Raw genomic sequence first — 19216 nt, forward strand, 5'->3', positions numbered from 1 at the left:
GTGTTCATTCCTTCTTTTGCTTTTCAGGTTTGCTTTTATTCCCAGTAAGACCACAGTGTTTGGTCTCCTGTCTTGCTGCTCTGCCTGCCTGACTGTATCCCCAGAAGGTCCCTACCCAAACCTGATCTGCTGGAAGGGAATTTCTTCCTTGCCCCACAGTAATGTGCTGGTTTGCTTTTAGGTAGCACATTCCCCCTCTGGAACATGACAACTTCATGGCTGTGTGCAGGCAGAAGCCAGCAGGTTTTTTGGCCTTGTTGAATACGCAGGTGACTTGGTTCAGATGCTGTGTCTCCATCCTGCTGGTGCTGACCTGCTCGGCCCTTCCTTCCCAGCAGGCACTGCCCTACTGCCCCTGGCCAAAATGCGGGAGCCAGAGAGAAGGGATTCAAGTTCAGCCTTGTGAATGATGTGCCTGTGCCTGCTCAGCTGAAAGTGCTTTGGAAAAGGGGCAAGGGAGGGATGGTAGCAGGGCATGGACAGGTCTCCTCTCGTCCTGTTTCCACAAGTGGCAAAATCAAACTTCATGTCTTTGCTGCAGTTTCTTCACGTGGTGAAGGTCTCCATGGAGAGCTCACCTTACTTCCAGCTGGTGAGCTCCAGCGATGCGTACCGTGCCGTGCCGCCGGGCGCCTCTGCCCCTGTGCGCATCCGCTTCACCCCCAGCAAGAACAAGGTGAGGCTGGAGGAGCCACAGCACACAATGATCTCCACAGCCATTGTTTTCCCTGCACTCTGGCTCCAGCCCATTGCATGCTGTGAGCTGGGCTCCAGGCGTGGGCAGGCAGCCTGCAGCCAGTCACACCTTGGCACTGCTGGCAGGCACTGCAGCCAGGCCTGAGAGGCTCTGCTTCCCCTCCGTGCACATTGCTGAGCATTGCCAAGGGAAGATGCACAGGAAACAGGATGAAAATGACAGAGGGCTGCTGATAGATGTTGGGCCATCTCTAGGTGCAGTGGAAGGGGTTTCATTCTGATGGAAAACACCAGAGGAACAAAGAGGTCAGAGAGCTTTCCTCCTTCCTGGACTGCCAACAGCTTCCCTGCCTGCCCCTGGGCTGGAGCAAAGCCGGTGCTTTTTCACTCCCTCTGTTGTGCAGCCTTGCAGCTGTGCTGTCCCAGAGCACAAGTGAGCATGGCACAGCTGCAGGGCCAGGGCAGAGGATGTGCTGTGCCCGTGAGCCCGGCCTGGCACAGGCACACTGGGCTCTGGGTGCCCTTGGTCAGCAGGAGATTGCTGAGCTGCAGGGGACTTGAACACCTGCCTGAAGGAGCTGGTATAGGGCAGGTACAAGCTGCAGGCAGAGCTGTGGGGCCAGAGCCCGTGGCAGTGACACTGCTGGGGCTCTGTCTTCATGCCTGTCGCTGTGCTTGCTCTGTCAGCTGGCACCCATTCCGTGCCAAAGGTGCTTTTGTGGGGAGGTTTGAACAGCAGTGCTGAGGCCCTGGCAAGTCTGATCTCAGTGCTGGGATCTGGAGGGTTCATGTTCTGATCTGGAGGCTTGTTCATACAGAAGGGTTGAGGGCATGGCATGGAAGGGAGGAAGCCTGGCAGGGAAACAAAGAGAGGCCCTTTCCAACAGCATCCTGCTACCTCTTAGCACTGTTCTTCTCCTGACTTGGTTGGACAGGCAAAGTTAGAGGGGAGTTGTGAGCCAACTGATGTTTCTGCACCAGGCCAGAGGTGCAGGATGTCTTTGGGTGCAGCTGTTTTCTCCTCTTCCTTTTGCTGCTTAGAGTCAGTTGAGCACTTTGTCCTATTCTCAGACAGTGGGAATATAGAAGCCTAAAGAGCAATGTCCTGTGTTCCCCAGCTCCATGTTGCTTAGAAGGGGCTTAGGAATTCTTTAACATCATTAAAGTTTAGAGTAGGAATGATGGTGGCCTAGGGCTGTTATCTGTATGAGCCAAGTGACACAAGAGTTGAATGCCACTGAGACAGATTTTGCAAAGTGCACTGGTGCCTTTAAAATGTGACATAGTAGTAGAACTTAGTGTTCATTTGAGGGTGCAATAGGTAAATTGATGGCCTTGAAGGGGTATAGGAAATGGTTTTTCTTCTGCCATGGGGATGGCACTAAATGTCCTGTGCTGAGCCAGTTTCTTTTCCTGCAGGATTATTGCCACGAGCTGGTGTGCCTCACTGCAAGGGAAAGGATCGTTGTGCCAATTCGGGCCATTGGTGCCCGAGCTGTGCTGGACTTCCCTGCCCAGCTGGACTTCTCCAAGTGTCCAGTCAAGGTCAGCGCCCAGCAGACTCGGCTGGTGCGCAATGTCGGTGCCCGGGCAGCTCGGTACCAGCTGAGCACCCAGAGGTGAGGCAGCTCATCTGTCGCTGTGCAAACACCTTTGGGTGAGAGCGGAGTTGGGAAAGAGCTACAGACGGAACCAAGCATCGGATCTGCTGCCCTGCAGCCTGGCTGGAAGTGAGCAGGATGGAAGGCATCTGCTCTTGCTTTCAGTGGCCTTGGAGCTTTCTGTGTCCCAGATTCCCTGGAGGCTGCTGGAACATGTTGGGAGCTGGCTTGCACCCTGCTGAGCACAAGCAGCTTCTGAAATGCTTCCTCAGCACTGTCAGCCAAACAGAGCCATTCTCTGGGAGGCCACAGGCACGTGGCTTTGCAGTGGTCCTGGAGGGGGCCTCTGGAAATCATCTGAGCAAACACACTGCTCAAAGCAAGAGCAGTGTCTGGGGGTTGCAAGGTGCCATTGGGAGACATGGACCTGTCTTTAGATGCCATACAAGAAAACAAACATGTCAATGGACCTAGTTATAAAAGCAGAAGAAAACAACCTTTTTAAAACCCCTCCATACCTTATCTTTTCTGCCTGTCAGGTGCAGCAGTGATTCATTGAGAGGATGGATCTAACAGGATGAGAAGTGTCTTAAGGAGCAGCTCACAATTAACAGAGAAAAGCCCAAAATTTAGCTTTCCAGGCCTATCTCTTGGCAGTGATTTTCCTTTGGTTCTTACAGTGTCAGGGATGTCTCCTTCACAGCTCTTCTAGCTGTGGGCTCAGGGAACAATTTAGTGGTGTTGGCTGAAATTCAGAGGAGTTACGTTTAGCTGTAGACTTGTAGAGCTTGTGTCTTCGGGTCTTGGGGAGCCAGGTGTGTGTGAGAGATGACTGCTACAGCAGGAACAGAGGAGTCTGGTGGGTACCGCCCAGGGATTGAAGAGATGCGGGGGCTGATTTGCACTCAGTTTTTCAGTGCTGACGGCTGAGTCCTGGACATGGCTGGATCCTCTTCTCCTGATAATTTGAAAAGAAGAAGACACCTTCTTTCTCAGGCAAGCCCTGAAGTCGTTATTGGAAATGTTATTCCCATCCTGCCACCTGAAGGCAGGAGCATGTAACATGGGGCAGGAGTGGGAAGGGAATGGAATGGAAGGTAGTGCTGAAGCTTGGCCAGGGATTCCCCTAACTGGCAGCTTCTCTATTGTGGTGAAATTTCTGGCCAAAGACTAAGAACAGAATGCTGTGCCTTGCCCCCAGCAGGCCCTGATCCCCCCAGCCCCAGCAGAGCTGCAGCAGTGCTGGCATCAGCCCCGGGGCAGATGCAGGAGCACGAGCACTGATCTGGCTCTGGGGCTGCTGGGGCCTTGTCTTTCCTCCCCTGCCTCCAAAGTCGCACGTCCAGCACATGAACATTGCTGGCCCAAGGCTTCTCCATCAGCCAGCAGTGATGTTCTCACCAGTGGCAATGGGAACAGGTCAGCCCATAATTACAGCAAGAGGTCCTTAATGAGCAGAACCTGAAGTGAGTTCATCAGCTGTTACTACTGACATGAACAAAGTTCAGCTTGGCAGATGTTCTCTTTGTTTTTGTGTGTGATGCATTCATCAGCAAAGTCCCCAGAACACATTTGAAGTGACAGATTGACCAGCAACAAAGCACCCAGGCCAGGAACTTTTGTTTCCTCACTGGGGCTGTAGAAGGGCACAAAGCCCAGCAGCTGCTGGGCAGAAGCACATTTCCCATGAGCTGTCCCTGAGCATCAAAGCACAGAGTCTTGTGCCTTTAACCGAGCCATTGCCTGCTCTGTCCTCGGCCTCCAGGGGCAGCGTCACTGCACCGAGTTTACACTTCGACCTGGCTGAGCTCGACTTCGGGGACATCTCCTTTGGTGAGTGTGCCCTGGGCTGGGACACAGCCTCAGGGCTCTGTGCCTTCCAACAGAAAAGCATCCCTCACTCCTGCTCTGCCCCAGCAGCCTCTTCAGGCTGTGAACTGCAGGGCTGCTGCTGCTGCTGCTGCCTCAGGGGGCATTTTGCCATTGTGAGATCCAATGGAAGCAAGGAATAGAAAGGCAGTATTTTCTGGTGTCTCTGTGCTGCTTTAAAAGACAGATGTCTGCCAAGGAAGGTGGGAATCTTGCTGCAATGGAAAGATGAGCCCCTCCCTCCAAATGATTATCCCTTTGAAATGACAGGGCTCCCAGGCAAAACTGTGGGAAAAGGAATAACAGTTCTTTGCTAGACTATCTCAGGAGAGCACAGACAAGACAAGAACAGACATTTCCCAGATGCCAAGTCCTGTTTTTCCCCTTTGGTGGAGTTGTGGTCACAGCAGGAGGAGCTGTGGGCTCTGGCAGGGCAGTGATCCCCCCCCAGCCGGTGCGGGAAGGGAAGGGAAGGAGGAAATGCTCCTTTTGCACAGCCCCAGAGGGCAGGGGGATGTGGGCAGTGCCCAGCAGCAGCAGCAGCAGCGGGGCAGGCAGGCAGGGTCGGTGCCAGCACTGAGCTGCAGCCAGGGCAGCCCCGGGCCAAGCACAAACCTCCCGCAGCAGCAGCAGCCGAGCTGCGACCCCGGAGCGGGAGGAAGGGAAGCTCCGCTCCCTGCCCAGCCTCAGCTCCCACTGCACAGCCGCCCACGGCATCACGCCACAACTGCCAAAAAACCCCAAGGGAAAAGCCCAGCCCAGGGCCAAACCCCCCCAGAACCCCCCAGAACCCCTATCCCCCTTCCCAGACCAAGGGCAACATTCACTGCCAAGCCTAAACCCAGAACAATGAAGTTCATGAACTTCTGAAGGAAACTCATTGCCTTTTTTGAGCTGCTTCTTCCCCAGCCTGCATCACCATGGAGGCGCTTGTCAAGTTGCCTTTGGAAGGAATGAAACACGAAAGGCAAGAGATGGAAATATGGGTCTGAAGCAGGAGATTCAGATCCTGCTGAATCCAATTTCATTCCTAAGGACTCTTGGGCTGAAGGCAGCTGTTGTATCTTTGCTTCTTTGTAACTGTTGACTGTTGTCTGCATGTGCTGGCCTCAGTCTCATTGGAGGTTTTGACATCTGGGTTTGTCCTTTTTGTGCCTGTCTTGCCTCCCTGCTGGAGTCCCTGCTGGAGCTGGCAGTGGTCACTTGGATGGGCACAGAGAAGCTCTGGGCTGCAGCTGCAGTTGTTTTTTCTCCCCATCTGTGTCCCAGTGACTCTTGGTGAGCAGGCCTGGGGAGAAGTCTCCTTCCCACAGAGCTGGCTTGCCCAGCCAGATGTGCAGTGCAGAGCAGGCTGTGGCTGCTCTGCGCGCTCTGCAGGACATCCCCACCATGAGTGGCTGTATCTCTGGCTTTGCAGGATGGAAAGCAAATCTCAGAGCCAAAGTGGGGTGAAGCCTTGCAGGCAGCACTCTCAGTGAGCAGCATGGCTGTGATGTCCCTGTTTGTGGGCTGAGGTGGGACCTGGTTCCTAATTGCTAATCTCAAAGCAAGGCTTGGCTGTGTCCCCAGTTGAGTGGGCTCTGAGCTGTCACGTGCTCAGTCTGTTTGGCCCAAAGCAAGAGATGCCTTAAGGGTCCTGCAGAGAGAAGCTGCATTAGGGTGCTTTGCATCACGTTCTAGTTCCTGCTTCCATCCTCACTTCCTTTCGCTGTAGCTTCTTCTCACTGACAACTCACTGTTTATATGTCTTGAAAAAGGTGGGAGTGTTGGCAGGCTGAGCAGGGAATTGGACAGCTTGAATTCTCAGAGTAAATGCTGGGTCTGGGTGCACACTCATCACTGAGAGAGAACTGGTGCTGGTTTGGGGCAGGTGAGGGAGCTGGTCCCCATCCCAAAGAGAGAAGCTTGCAGTGTTCAGCAGGGCTAGGAGTGGGCATTTTCAAGGCTGCAGTCTGGAATCTGTGTCAAAGGGAACTAAGTGACGATTAATTCCTCATGCAGCTTCTAGGTGAGCTGTAGTTCAGATAATAAAGAGCTCAGCTCCAATCCCACTTTGATCCTGCCAGGATCTTGCCCCCAGGATCATGCCCTGCTGGGTGCCTGAATGGATATTTGTGTCCTTGTCCAGGCTTTCCCTACACGCAGCGCTGCCGCCTCACCAACAGCTCCGTGGTGCCCCTGACGTTCCAGCTCCGCATGTCGGACGATGGCACGCAGCCGGCTGTGGACAGCGTGGATCAGATCCACAGGGACACCGACCCGGCCTGGAGCAAGGGAATCCATTTCCATGTGGAGCCCAGGGAGTTCACCATGAATCCCAGCCAAGGCACCATCCTCCCCCAGGGACACCAGGACATCGAGGTACGGCAAGAGCCCAGCCACAGCCGCTGCAGCACCAGGGCTGGAGCTGCACTGCAGGGTGGGAGGGCTTTAGCTCTGGTGCCAGCTTGGAGCATCCTGGCACTGAGAGATCTGCACTGCTGGGAGGCCTCTGCTAGCTGGCTTACTCGGGATGTTCCTCAGGGAGCACTGTTTGCTTTCCAAAATCATATGCCTGAGTTCACAGACCTTATGGTCAAGGCCTGAAGCCATTCTTGTGTTTTTGAGAGGGATTGATTCGATTGCAACGGGGCAGAGCAAGGATGAGGGCAGAAAGTGGCTGTTAGAGAGATGTCATTGTATCAAGCAGTTAGCTTTTCTTCGTGGTGTCATTTCCCCCCTCCTGGGGAGCAGAAAGATTTGTGTTCACTGCAGGAAACTCCAGTGGAGACAAAAAAATCTGCAGCCATGTGTAGCAGTTCAAATTTATTGTATTGATTCCTTGTTAAGTGGTTTGTTCTGTTGTACCCCGTGTTCTCCCCGAGTGGGTTTACCCCTGGGTTTTACCCTCCCTCAAAGCTGTCCCTCATGCCATTCCCTGCCCCTTGTTCCAGCTCTTTCCCTGCCTGTCAAACCCAGCCCCTTTTGTTCCCCAACCTTCTTTGCCAATTTAACCTGGAGCCAATCCCTGTCTGCAATGCCCCTTTGGAATTCCCCTATTCCTGGAGGCCCCATTGGCCCATGTGAGCCATCCTCCCCACCCTCCTACCCAAAGTGGCCCCAGACACTTGATGTAATCCCCTCAGTGCTCCCCTGAGGATTCTCTTTTGGCTTGCTGTTTGTATTCACCCCCTGATTTGTATCTGTACAAAATTCCTTGTGCAGGAGTGTGCAGGGCTCTTTTGGCTTTGATCCTTTTGCTTGGAATAAACCCTTTCTTGTGGAACTTCAAGACAGAGATCCTCCTCCTTTCTCCTCTGCCTGGTCCCGTTGGTGGCTTGTCTCTTGCGGTGTTGAGCAAGAGGCTCTGAGGATTCTGCCTCTGGTCAATGCCCACCCTGGGGCAGTTCTGAGGGTTCTGCCTCTGGTCAATGCTCACCCTGGGGAAGTTCTGGCTCTGAGGGTTCTGCCTCTGGTCAATGCCCACCCTGACGCAGTTCCCCACTCCTGGCTTGGGGCTGGAGTTCTCAGAGCCAGCCTGGGCTCGGGGTCCCAGGGCAGCCATGAACTGCCCAGCACCTGCTGGGCCACACTTTGCCCTCAGCCTCCTGCTGTAAAGCTGAACTCATTGTGGTCAAGTCAGATTTCCTCTGCATGGATGTCTTTGTAGTCAGATGAGCAATTGGCCCCTTAATTTGAATGCAGTGGTGCATGGAGCTGTAGTCTAATGTTTTAATGTAGCTGACCTGTGCCCTGATAGCAAGGTGTGTTAAACAAATCTGGTATTGCCAGAAGGCTTTTGTTACTCTGAGACTGTGCTCTACACATGGAGCAGCAGAAGAATGAAGGGCAAATCCTCCCTCAGGAACTGGAGGATATCACCCTTGGGTATAGAGCTTTTGGAAGGAAGAATTGACTGTTCTTCTCTTCCACCAGGTGACCCTGTGCTCCAACACAGTGATGGAGTTCTACCGGAGATTGCTGGTGGACCTGGAGGGTATTGGCAAGGGAGTGGCAGCCCTGATCATCACAGCCAGGTACCAGCCCTTGCCTGGCCTCCCGCAGGCACTGCCTTGCCCAGGCTGTGCTGGCTGCAGCTGCCAAGGAGAAGTGCTGCTGAATGCCCTCATGTTGTGCCAGCTGGACACGAGAACAGCAGTGCTTGGGCAGCAGCCCGTGGTGAAAAGCACGTTTGCTCACAGCTCAGCATGGTCCTGGGCCCTCTTCTAAAGGCACCAGGAATGATATCATTGATTGGCCTTGTTTTTGGTGCTTGAGGTGGAACAAATTTCCCAAGGGCCTCCTCTCCTTCGGGCTGCAAGAGGTGGGGTTGTGCTGGTTGTGAGCACCGTGCACTGGTTTGGGCCACACCAAGCAGCTGCTGAGAGTCAGGCTCTGGCTCTGTCCATGAGGGCACATGGCAGGGGGGAAGTGGCTCCCAGCAAGAGTGGGGAGGGCAAGGTCTGACAAGGGGAAAGCAGCCCTTGATGTGGCAGGTCAGCTCCAGTTTTTGTCCTTCCCTCTGCTTCCCATTTTGAGCTTTAATGTTGTCAGAGTTGAGACCAAAAGTCGTTGTTGCTGCAGCAGAATTCCATGCTGCTGTGCTGCTGTGGGTGTCAGTGTGATGCCCAGAGGGATGCAGCTCCCTGGCGCTGTTCGCTGTGCCAGGCAGAGCCATCCAGGCAGTGCCTGGGCTGCCATTGTGTACAGCAGGTGGAGCTGGGGCCAGGCAGTGCCTGGAGCTGTGCAGTGAAGGAGCCAGGGAGCTGCAGGGCCTGGCAGGGGCTGATCAGCCCCTCTGTGGGGCAGCTGCTGTCTCGTGCCCTCCAGGGCTGGGGCAAAGAGCTGAGTTCTCAGGCAGGGCAACAGCACCATGGCAGAGAAGGGAGTCATTTTTACTGAGACCCTGGAGCTGTGTGTTCCTTGAGCCTTAGGGAGCACTGATCCTTGTTGGCAAGGCTCCCCCAAAGCTCGTGGGTCACTGGGACTCTTCCAGGAGTCCTTGCAAGCCTTCTTGGGTAAAGGAGGGGCTGAGGCAGCTGTGGGGCAAAGTGCTCTGCCTGGGGCACTTGTCAGCCTCTGGGTGCTGCCTCTCAGGGTTTGCCCCTCCTTGGCAAGACATGTTGGAGTGGGAAGAGGTAGAAGGCAATTTATCCCTGTAGGGCTCTTCAATGTGCATTTGACAGTGACCAATGTGTTCTGCTCCATTTCACAATCTTTGGGGGTAGGCATTCTCCATTCTCTCAGTATCTCTGATTGTCCTGGGGTCATCTCTTTGCCCAGATGTCTCGTTCCTGAGCTCCAAGTGTCCCCCCAAGTGCTGCTGTGTGAGTAGTGCCACCTGAAGGTGCCCTATGAGAGGAAGATCCTCATTAGGAATCCCAGCCACCTTCCTGGCTGCTACGGGCTTATTCCCCAGGTTTGGCATCACATCCACCTCCTCCTGTCAAATATTCCTGAGGAGATTATTGGGGGAAAAAAGGGTTTGGATAAGACCTTGCTGGTTTCTAATCAGTCCTAAAGATCTGCTGAGAACAGGATCCTACCCTACTGTAAACTTGAGGAGGCAGTTTAAGCTCCTGAGGAAACAGTTGATGTTCCAGTCCTCAGGGCGTTTTCCTGTGGGAGATCTTAGAGGGTTGTGAAAAGCTGCTGCACCCACAGACACCAGTGCCTGTGCTGGCAGCCTCCTTGCAGGATGCCCTGGGAGCGGTAAACCTACAATTCTTGCATCTTGTTTGTGCCTTTGACCTTTGTCCTGGGGAGTTTTAAAGGTGTGTGTAAGTGTCTGTTGTGGTGGATGTTAAGGAGCCTAAAGTTTCTTGAGAGGTCCCTCTGAATCTGCGTTTCATTGTGTCCCTTCCAGAAACGCAAGGACTCTGCTGTGCTCTACTCCAGCCCCAGGCCCTGTGGGATTGTGCAGCCCCAGAGCACAGCAGAGATCCCAGTTGTGGTGGCAGTGCAGGCCCTGGGCACTCATCGCACCAACGCTCTCATTGGCGTGTTCGGGGATGAGAGAAACCCCCTGGTGAGGGCAAGGGGAGAGGTGAGCCTGTGTGCAGCTGCTCCTGGCAGGGTGCACAGGGACAGGGATTCTGCCGGGGAAAACAGGCACAGGCTGCTGGGGAGAAGGACAGGAGGGACGGGGGGCACAAACAGCTCCTGCCTTAGAGGTGGGAATCTCAGTGTCTGACACAGAATGGAGTTGGGCGAAGCTGGAATCCAGGGGGATTTGAGTTCATTATTCTTTCAAATGCTGTTAACTTTGGAAACATCTGTTTGAAAATGTCATCTCTCTGAGCACAAAAGAGGATGTCAGAAGACTTGTGGGAGCCTTGAGCTTTCTGTAAAAGAAAGGAAAGCTGGCATTTGAAGAGTGTTTGCAAGGACTGAAACTTCGATTAAAACATATGGAAATGGCAATGCCAAATTCCCTGGATGGCACCAAACATCTGAACCTGGGCCATCGTGGCACTGCCTGTAAATCAGTGAACAGAAAGGAAAGGCAATGCAGGCTGTGCCAGGGAGCCTGAAGTTTGACCAAACAGTTGCTTTCAACTATCAGGCTGCTTTCCTTAAAGAGGAGGGTTTCTCCCCACCAGAAGAACCAGTTGTTTAACTGTCAGCCTGGTCTTACCTAGAGATTTCTTGCAAAAATAAAAGCTTTGGGCCAATAATTTTTAGTTTGAAAGGTTCTCTTACCTTAATCCTTTTCAATTTGGAGGTGAACATGTAATTTTCTTTTTCCCCAAAAGCCCAGCATTTCAGCTGGAGAGTGGTAGCTGTCCCTAAAGAAAAAACTTGAGCAGGGTTGAGCTGTTGAAGGCTTTTTATGTTTGTCTGTTGTGGTTTGTTTTGGGTTTTTTAAAATCTTTCTTGCTTGCTTCCTGGAACAGAGAGCACAATTACGGAGCTCAGGACGGCTGGCAGAAATCTCCCCAAGCCCAAGGCTGGCAGAGCTTGGCAGGATCCCAGCACCACAGCCTGTGTATGTATGTATGTATGTATGGAAGGATGGATGGATGGATGGATGGATGGATGGATGGATGGATGGATGGATGGATGGGGAATGCGACCTGAGTCACCTGGGAGTGTTGTAAAATGTCAACCAACCCCCCAGCGGTGTCAGGGGAACATTCCTGATAAATCCCCGGTGGAGCTGCCGAGTTTCTGGCCTTGGGCACTGGGTGTGCTGTGCTGGCTGGGCACTGGCTGGGTCTGCCCCTCGGTGTCTCAAATCTCACCTTTTTGCTGCCTTCTCTGTCTTTTCCTCTCCCACTGTGCTTTTTGCATCCCTACCAGGTGTTCATGCCTGTCCTCTCTAGTTGCTCAATGCAAGCAGTTGCAGCTGCTGCAGCACCTCAGTGCCATCCCTGGGCTGCCTTTAGAACAGACCTGCCCCAGCCTGGATTGGGAAGGGCTGGATCAAACCATTTCTCAGTTCAACGTGTGAGCACTCAGCCAGGGGCTGCATCCTGGCCAGGAGCTGCTCTAGCAGGTGTCCCTCCCTCCCTCCCTCCCACTGCAGGTCCCTGTTCATAGTTATTTATTTTCCAGAGATGAGCTCCACCCACCTAAATTCAAACCCCAGCAACCGAAGGAGAGGAGAGCCAGTCTGGATTGTGCAGCAACTCAATGGAGGCACTTAAGGACTGGAAAGGAGGAGGCAGCCAGAGCCCTGAAAGAAGTGCAGGATTTTACTCACTCTTCAGGAGCAGAGGTAGATTTTCTTGTACACCTACTGCTTGCTTTGCCTCCCCAGCCTGCCAGCACCAAGTCCTGCTCATGCTGAGCTCCCTTTTTGCTGCCCTGCTGTGCTGTGCCCTGACAGTGGGCTGGGCAGCAGGGCCAGTGGCTGGATATGGGCTGAGGGGGAGGGAGAAATAGGAGAGTTTTCCTTGGAGAAGCTGACTCAGATCCTACAGGCCTGTGCTGAGTGTGGGATTTTTTGCCTTGTTTCCTTCCCAATGTAAGATGAGGCTTTTCTCTGCATTATAATGGTAACACCTCCAGCTTCCCTCCCAGAGCAAGCTGGGGTGATCCTGATCTCCATGGAGCCTCTTCCCAAGGCAGCCAGACTCCCTGTTTGCAGGGCTCTGCTTTCACCCAGAGCTGCTATTGCACTGCTGGCCCTGGAGCTGTCTGACAAAGGGAGACTTTGCAGAGGGGCTGTCTCTTCCTCCCAGCATAGAAAGTGGCTTGTTTTTTGGGTGCCAGCACCAACTCCTGAGCACCCTCACCTGCCTCGAGGCTTGGAGGGATTCAGGTGCTCCCTGGACGTGGCGCACACTCCCCTGGGAGCGGAGAAGGCAAGAGGGAATCTGTCTCCCGTGCCTATTGTCAGTGTGGCAAGCAGGGCTGGAGCTGCCAGTGCCACTGGGGGCCCTCAGCATTGGCCACAGAGGGGCCTCCCATCCCTGCAGGCCCATCACAAAGTGCTGCTGGAGCAGCTGCTTGTTGGAGAGGCCGTGCAGGACACGTTGCAGGGCTGCCCAAGGACGCTGTGCGGCACCTGTGGAGGGCACTGCTCCCCCTGGAACTCCTCAGGTGCTCCATAGGAAATTTTTGCAGGAGCTTTTGCTGTAGCACCTTGAGAAAGAAGCATTTAAATCAGAGAGAGGGGGGAAGAGCCTCAGGAGTCAGATGAGCTGGGCTGGACTCCTTCCCTCAGCTCCAAGAGCTCTCACTCTGAGTCTCCTCCTTTTCTAAAAGCAGGTAGTTTTAAAACTTTTTAAAAGCCAGTTGTGCATCAGAGAGAATTTCTACTGCCAGGAGACATCCCAGTTCACTTTCATGTAATGTACTAATTAATGCATTGAGCTGTGAGTATGGGAGAAGATTTTCCCCATGGTCCCTGCACTGGTCAATGGCATGGATGCAGGATGAGATGAGGGTGATTCTGGCAGTGTTTGGGGAATAGGCCCCTCTGGCTACAGCTGCACTTTGCTCCAAGATGCTCCATTGGATCCATTTCCATGCTCAACACCTCAATCTCTCCTGTCTTCCATCCAGGCTTTCAATATCCTGCCACTGCCAGGTGTGCTGCAGCCAGGAGAGAGCCAGCAGGTCTCCTCCACCTTCTCTGCCCACCTCAACACCACCTGCAATGTCCCGGAGCTGTGCCACATGGAGGGAGGCTCCACCTCCGAGGTGCTGGTGCCCAGGGAGGCCTCACGTGTCAGCTCCTCCCTGAGCCCCCAGGAGATCAGCTGTGGCTCACAGGCCCCTCTCAGGGACAGGTGAGTCAGCCTTCCATGGGTTCCTGCTCTGCCATGGGTTATTGTCCTTGCAGGGCTTCCCTGCTCCAAGGCCTCTGAGCTCAGAGGAGCTGCAGAGCAAAGGCCAGCAGCAACACAGGGATGGCCACTCTGAGCTCCCTGGCTGCCAAGAGAGGAAGGACCTTCTTCTGTTGAGACAGAACATCTTCTTCTCTATTTGAGTGCCGAGCCCTCCTGGCTTAGCTGCTGTCTGTGGGGAGCTGGGCTCTGGGCTTGCCTTGGCACCGCATCTAGAGGTGTCTTGAAGTCCATGGTGTTGAGTGGCATCTTCTTCATCATCTGCCTTCTTCACCAGAACAGTGGGATTGTGGTATGGGCAGGCGTGGGGCACAGAGCAAACCTTGCTTTGGGTCCTGATCCTGCCACAGATGAAGTCCTTGCACTGCTGATCTGCCAGGGATCTCCTTATGGTGGCAGAGCAGCCAGAAAAGCTCCCGTCCTTTAGGCTCCCCTGCAGCTGCAGCCGTAGGCAAGCACAGGAGAAGCTCAGCTCCAGCAAGGCAGCCCAGCTCAGGACACACAGGCACAAGTGTGGAGCTGGGAGTGGAGGTGCTTAAAGCAAGCCTGTGCATCAGGACTTCTTCAGGCCAGAGTGAAGTTGGTTTCATGGGGAGGAGACGGACGAGGCTGCTTCCAATGGTTTCCATGGCAGCCAGCACTGGTTTGCTTGGTGCTTGGTCCCAGCTGGGTTCCAGCAGGAAATCTGCCTGACACGAGCCTGTCTTGCAGGAGAGGAGTTCCTGCAGCCTTTGCTTTCTGACTGATAGGATTGTGCTCATGAAGGAGCAGGCTAGGAGTCGTTAAAACCAAAGATCACGGACAGAGACTCTCTAACTAATTAAAGTTAGACAGTGGGATGTTTATTAACACCGGCAGGCGGCACCAGAGCCGTCCCTAAAAGGCGTGCCCGCGTTGTCCAAGGTTCTTTGCCCTCTCTTTATTTCCCAAGATCTTACATAAAATACATCTGCACAACCCCAGCACCTCCCATCCCTGCTCTGTATTCAAATGAGGTCATTGGTCCTTCACTCCTGTGCAATTCTTCCCTTGAATTGGGTTGGTGGTCTCGAATTGGGTCAGTGGTCTTAAGGGATGAAGTCAGGAATATCTTCATCAGGTCTCTGTGACCCTCTGGCACCATCCAAGGTCCCCAGCTTAGTGATAGATTGACATCAAGCCCAGGTGCTAACCATTGTTCTACTGGTTTCAAGATGTTCTTATAACAGTTCACTTCCTCCACTTCCCTCTAGAAAGAAGCTCCTAATGGTAAACAATAGCACAATCAGCTCCAGCTTAAGCATCTCATAATCATTAACCTATGGTTTGCCTATCTAACCTACATCCTGATCAATGGGAATTGCTTCTAACCCTCAGCTGAAATCTGAACTCTTTAAAATCATGCTTCAGCTATGCCCAGGGAGAAGGGAGCTGAATGAGCTGAGTAAGAACTGTAGGAGAGCTAAGCAGATGTCAGCAATCTGTGCTCTGCTTTAAACTGGGAAGCCAAGAGACAAAGGGCGTTTCCAGGCACCAGCGCAGAGTGCTGTTGGATCAGCCTTTGGCAGGGGCTGGAGGCGTCTGGCTGTGCCTTCAGAGGGAGCTTGCACAGCCAACACCTTATGATGGCAAAGCTCAGGTTTGGCTGGTCCTGGAGGTCCCCTTCCACCCATGCCCTCACTTGGGATGTTCCCAACCTCTGTGGGTTGAGGAGAATTCATGGAAATGGCCTCAGGGTCAAGGAATGAAGTGCAGGGCCAGTCAGGTCTAGGGAGCCTAAGGTTCTGGTGGGACTCTCAGCCACATTTTCTGTTTTGTCTGCAGAAGGGAGCTGAAGCAGCCAGCTCAAAAGCTTGAGCAGGAGGAGGCAAAAGCCTTAGAGGAGGAAGAGAGGAGGAAGGAGGAAGAGAGGCAGAAGAAGGGAAAGAAGAGTGTCTCTGTTGGCAAGCAACCTCCAATACCAGCAAAGGGGAAAACCAAGACCCGAGAGAATAAGGAAACCAAAATCCCAAAAAAGGAAACCAATATCCCAGAGAGGAAGGAAATCAAAATCCCAGAGAAGAAGGAAAGCAAAGCATCAGAAGGGAAGAAAATCAAAGCATCAGAGAAGAAGGACACCAAAGTATCAGAGAGGAAGGAAACCAAAATCCCAGAGAAGAAGGAAGACAAAGACCCAAAGAAGGCGGAACCCAAAGCTCCAAAGAAGGGAGAACCCAAAGCCGTCAAGAAGGGGGGAACTGAAATCCCAAAGGACTAAGCTAAGATGGAGAAGAACTCTTTATTCTTTATTCATACAACTCATTTTACAAAGTTTAATTGACCTTGTGTGCACCTTTAGTTCGTTCAAAGATTTCTTATCAGTTAGTTGATTATTGGTTAATAAAATAGATTTTACTTGTGCATCAAATCTCTCTATTGTATTGTTTACCTCTTCACTGATTCTCATGGGACAAATTACTTGTTATTGCAGGTGCATTTGTTTTTCACCCTCAGAATAGAATGGTCACAAAGTCTCATTCTCAAAATAGCTTCACATGAGAACTTGTAACTGCTTAGTTGCACACAGAAGAGATGATAGGCCAGCTATTGATATGGCTGAACAAGGCTGCATTTCAAAAGGCTTTTCTTTTATCATTATTCTACCTGTCTATGACATCTCCCGTGGTGTCCTTGGACCCACATTGTCAGAACTGACCCATGGTTCCATGAGGTTCCCCTGTGTCACCATGGTCACTGTCAGAGGCTGGATGCGATCAATGTCCTGAGACACCGTGGGATGAGCTGTCAATCAGTCACACAGTGGGTACAGTGCTAACCCAGCCCTGATTGCCTGTGTGATCAGAAATCCCACCTGGGGGAGGCTCACAAGGGCCCGGGGGCTTAAAAACATAGAGCACAAGGTGAGCCCCTGGTATGGACTCTGCCTTCTCCTGGGGTTTGTGTCGCACCCACACTGGAACCCTAGGAGCTGTTAGTCATATGTGTGTCTTTCTATAGAGCTTCTGTCTTTCTGTCTCTCTCTCTTTCTTCTCCTTCTAATGCTCTTTATATGGAACATTTTTGGATACCCTAACAGCTTGCGTGTTTTAATGTTTCCAGGATAAATGGGCTAAGTTAATGAAGTTACTGCTATGATAAGTGTTTTATGTGTAATTTGATGTTGCGTTAAATCCTCTTCCAAAGTTCTTGATTTTTTGCACTTTGCCAGTAGAATTTTGTGTCATTTTGACCTCTTACGAATATCTGCTTGGTGTTTTTCCTGTGCACCAAACTCAAGTAAAGGTGGCAGATGAATTGGTGAATTGGCACGCAAACCCCGAACGGAGCTCCGGATGCGTGGAGGATCGGGGCAGTGTGAGTCGCACACAATTCCTGGAGTGCGGGGACACAGGTCCCTACCAGGGTTTGGGGTGCCCCGAGTACAGCAGCAGCACTGAGTAGAGCCAAGAGGGCCCCAGTGCCCAGAGTGGAACGGCGGTGCTGGGGGTTCAGTGTGCCGCGGTTCAGGTAGAAACCGTAAACCCACTGGAGGCCCCTGGGGGTCACAGGGCAGGGAAGAGCTGTGCTTACAGGGCAGGGCAAGGCTGGAGCTGCCCCTTCCTCCCCCCCCCACACACAAAATGTTTAGAGCAGACGATCTCCTCCAGTCTGTCACAAGAGGCAGTGTTGGAGGTGAAATCCCAATTGTGGCCATGGGCACCTGGCTGAGAAGGACAGTTCTTTCCATGGGAAGGAAAGCACAGAGCCTCAAGGTTTGGAAGGCGAGAGCCTCAGCAGGCCAAGGTCAGCTAGACTTAGTAATTGCAGAGTTTGGATTTAGGGAATTTTGGAGGTAGAAACCCAATCTCAGCCATGGGCACCTGGAGAAGCAGGACAGTTCTTTCCTTAGGAAGGAGAGCATGGAGCCTTTCCCAATGTTTTGGGGACGGATGAGAGGTGACCCTTGTGAAACCACTGCCTGCCAGACTTGTCCTGGCAATATTCCTATTGGAAGAATCCCTGGATATAAGGACCTTTGGAGGTGAAATCCCAATTCTGGCCATGGGCGCCTGGAGCAGAAGGACAGTTCTTTTCCATTGGGAAGGAAAACACAGAGCCTCAGTGTTTCAGCAGCAGATGAGAAGTGACACTCAACATGCAAAGGTCAGTTGGACCAGTCAGGCAGTCTATGGGAGGCCAAAGCAGCCAGACCTGTTCTGTTTTCCCTTGGTTTTATGGGGCTCCATATTGTCACAATGGTTCCTTGGATCCATGGGGCCCCGCAGTGTCATAATGGTGACCTGATTCCATGGGTTCCAGCAGTGTCACAATGTCTCCTTGATTACAAGAAGACTTGCAGTGTCACACTGGCCCCTAGGTTCCATTGGGTCCCACAATGTCACAGTGGCCCCCAGGTGTCATAAGGCCCTGCAGTGTCACAATGGTCCCAAGGATTCCATGAGCCCTTGCAGTGTCACAATGGTCTCTGTGGCTCCCCAGGCCCCACAATGTCACAGGACTCCTCTGTTCCATGAGGTCTGGAATGTCACAATGGACCTTTGGACCCTGGGGCTTTGCTGTGTCACAATGGTCTCCTCTGGCTTCACAGTGTCACTATGGACCACTGATGACAGGAGGCCACTCTGTGTCACCCTGGAGCTTTGGTTCCATGCAGCCCTGCAGTGTCACAATGGTCTCCTTTGGTTGCCCAGTGTCACAATGGACCACTGATGGCAGGAGGCCCTGCAGTGTCACAATGGACCTTTGGTTCCATGCAGCCCTGCAGTGTCACAAAGGCGTCTTGGTTTCACGCGGCCCCACAATATCTCAATGCTCCTCCCAGGGTCACAATGGTCTCACTGGTTCCATGAGGCTTCACAGTCTCACAATGCTTTGCTTATTCCATGGGGCCTCATAGTGTCACAATGGTCTCCATGAGTCCCCTGAGTGTCACAATGGTCTCTGTGATTCCATGGGCCCCTCAGTGTCACAATAGCCCTTTGGTTCCATGAGGCTGTAAAGTGTCTTAATTGTCTTTTCATGGTTCCACGAGGCCTTGCAATGTCAAAGTGAACCTTTGGTTCCATGGAGTCCCACAGTGTCACAATGGCTGCCTGGTTCCATGACACCACAAAGTGTCATAATGGTCTCCATGGTTCCATGAGGCCCGGTGGTGTCACAACAAACCCTTGGTCCGATGGGGCCTCTCAATGTCACGATGATCCCTACATTCCATGGAGTCACGCAGCGTCAGTACAGTCCCCTTGGTTCCATGAGGCCCAGCAATGTCAAAGTGGTCTCCTTGACACCATGAGGCCTCACATTGCCAAAATGGTCCCTTGGTCTCACAGGGCCCCACAGTGTCACAATGGTCCCTTGGTGTCACAGGGCCCCACAGTTTCACAATGGTCCCTTGGTCTCACAAGGCTCCACAGTGTCACAATGGTCCCTTGGTTCCATGGCCCTGTGCTGCTGCATTCCCCCCTCCCCTTCTCAGGCTGCCCTGCCAGCTGAGAAATGCTCCTTGGGCCTCGGCCTTGGCCAACAGCCCCTGGGCTCAGCTCCTCTGCAGCTCATCACAAACACTGCTCCAGCCACTGCTGCTGCCCAACCAGCTCCTGGTTCCTTTAGCAGCAGCCCTGGGAACTGTTTGTGTTCCCTCAGTGGCACAACATCCCTGTTCTCACACTGCCAAAGAAAGCTGTTGATGCCAAGTGCGGCCAGGATGAACCATTGCTGGGACTGAAGCCCCTCTCTTGGGGCCCTACAAACAGCGCTCCAAAAGGAGCCCTTGGAGCTCTCCTGGCCAGCGACTCC

The sequence above is a fragment of the Melozone crissalis genome, unplaced genomic scaffold (genome assembly GCF_028551555.1).
Source record: "Melozone crissalis strain CALT ecotype California unplaced genomic scaffold, PUWL_Pcris_2 ptg000053l_1, whole genome shotgun sequence".
Classification (NCBI taxonomy): domain Eukaryota; kingdom Metazoa; phylum Chordata; class Aves; order Passeriformes; family Passerellidae; genus Melozone; species Melozone crissalis.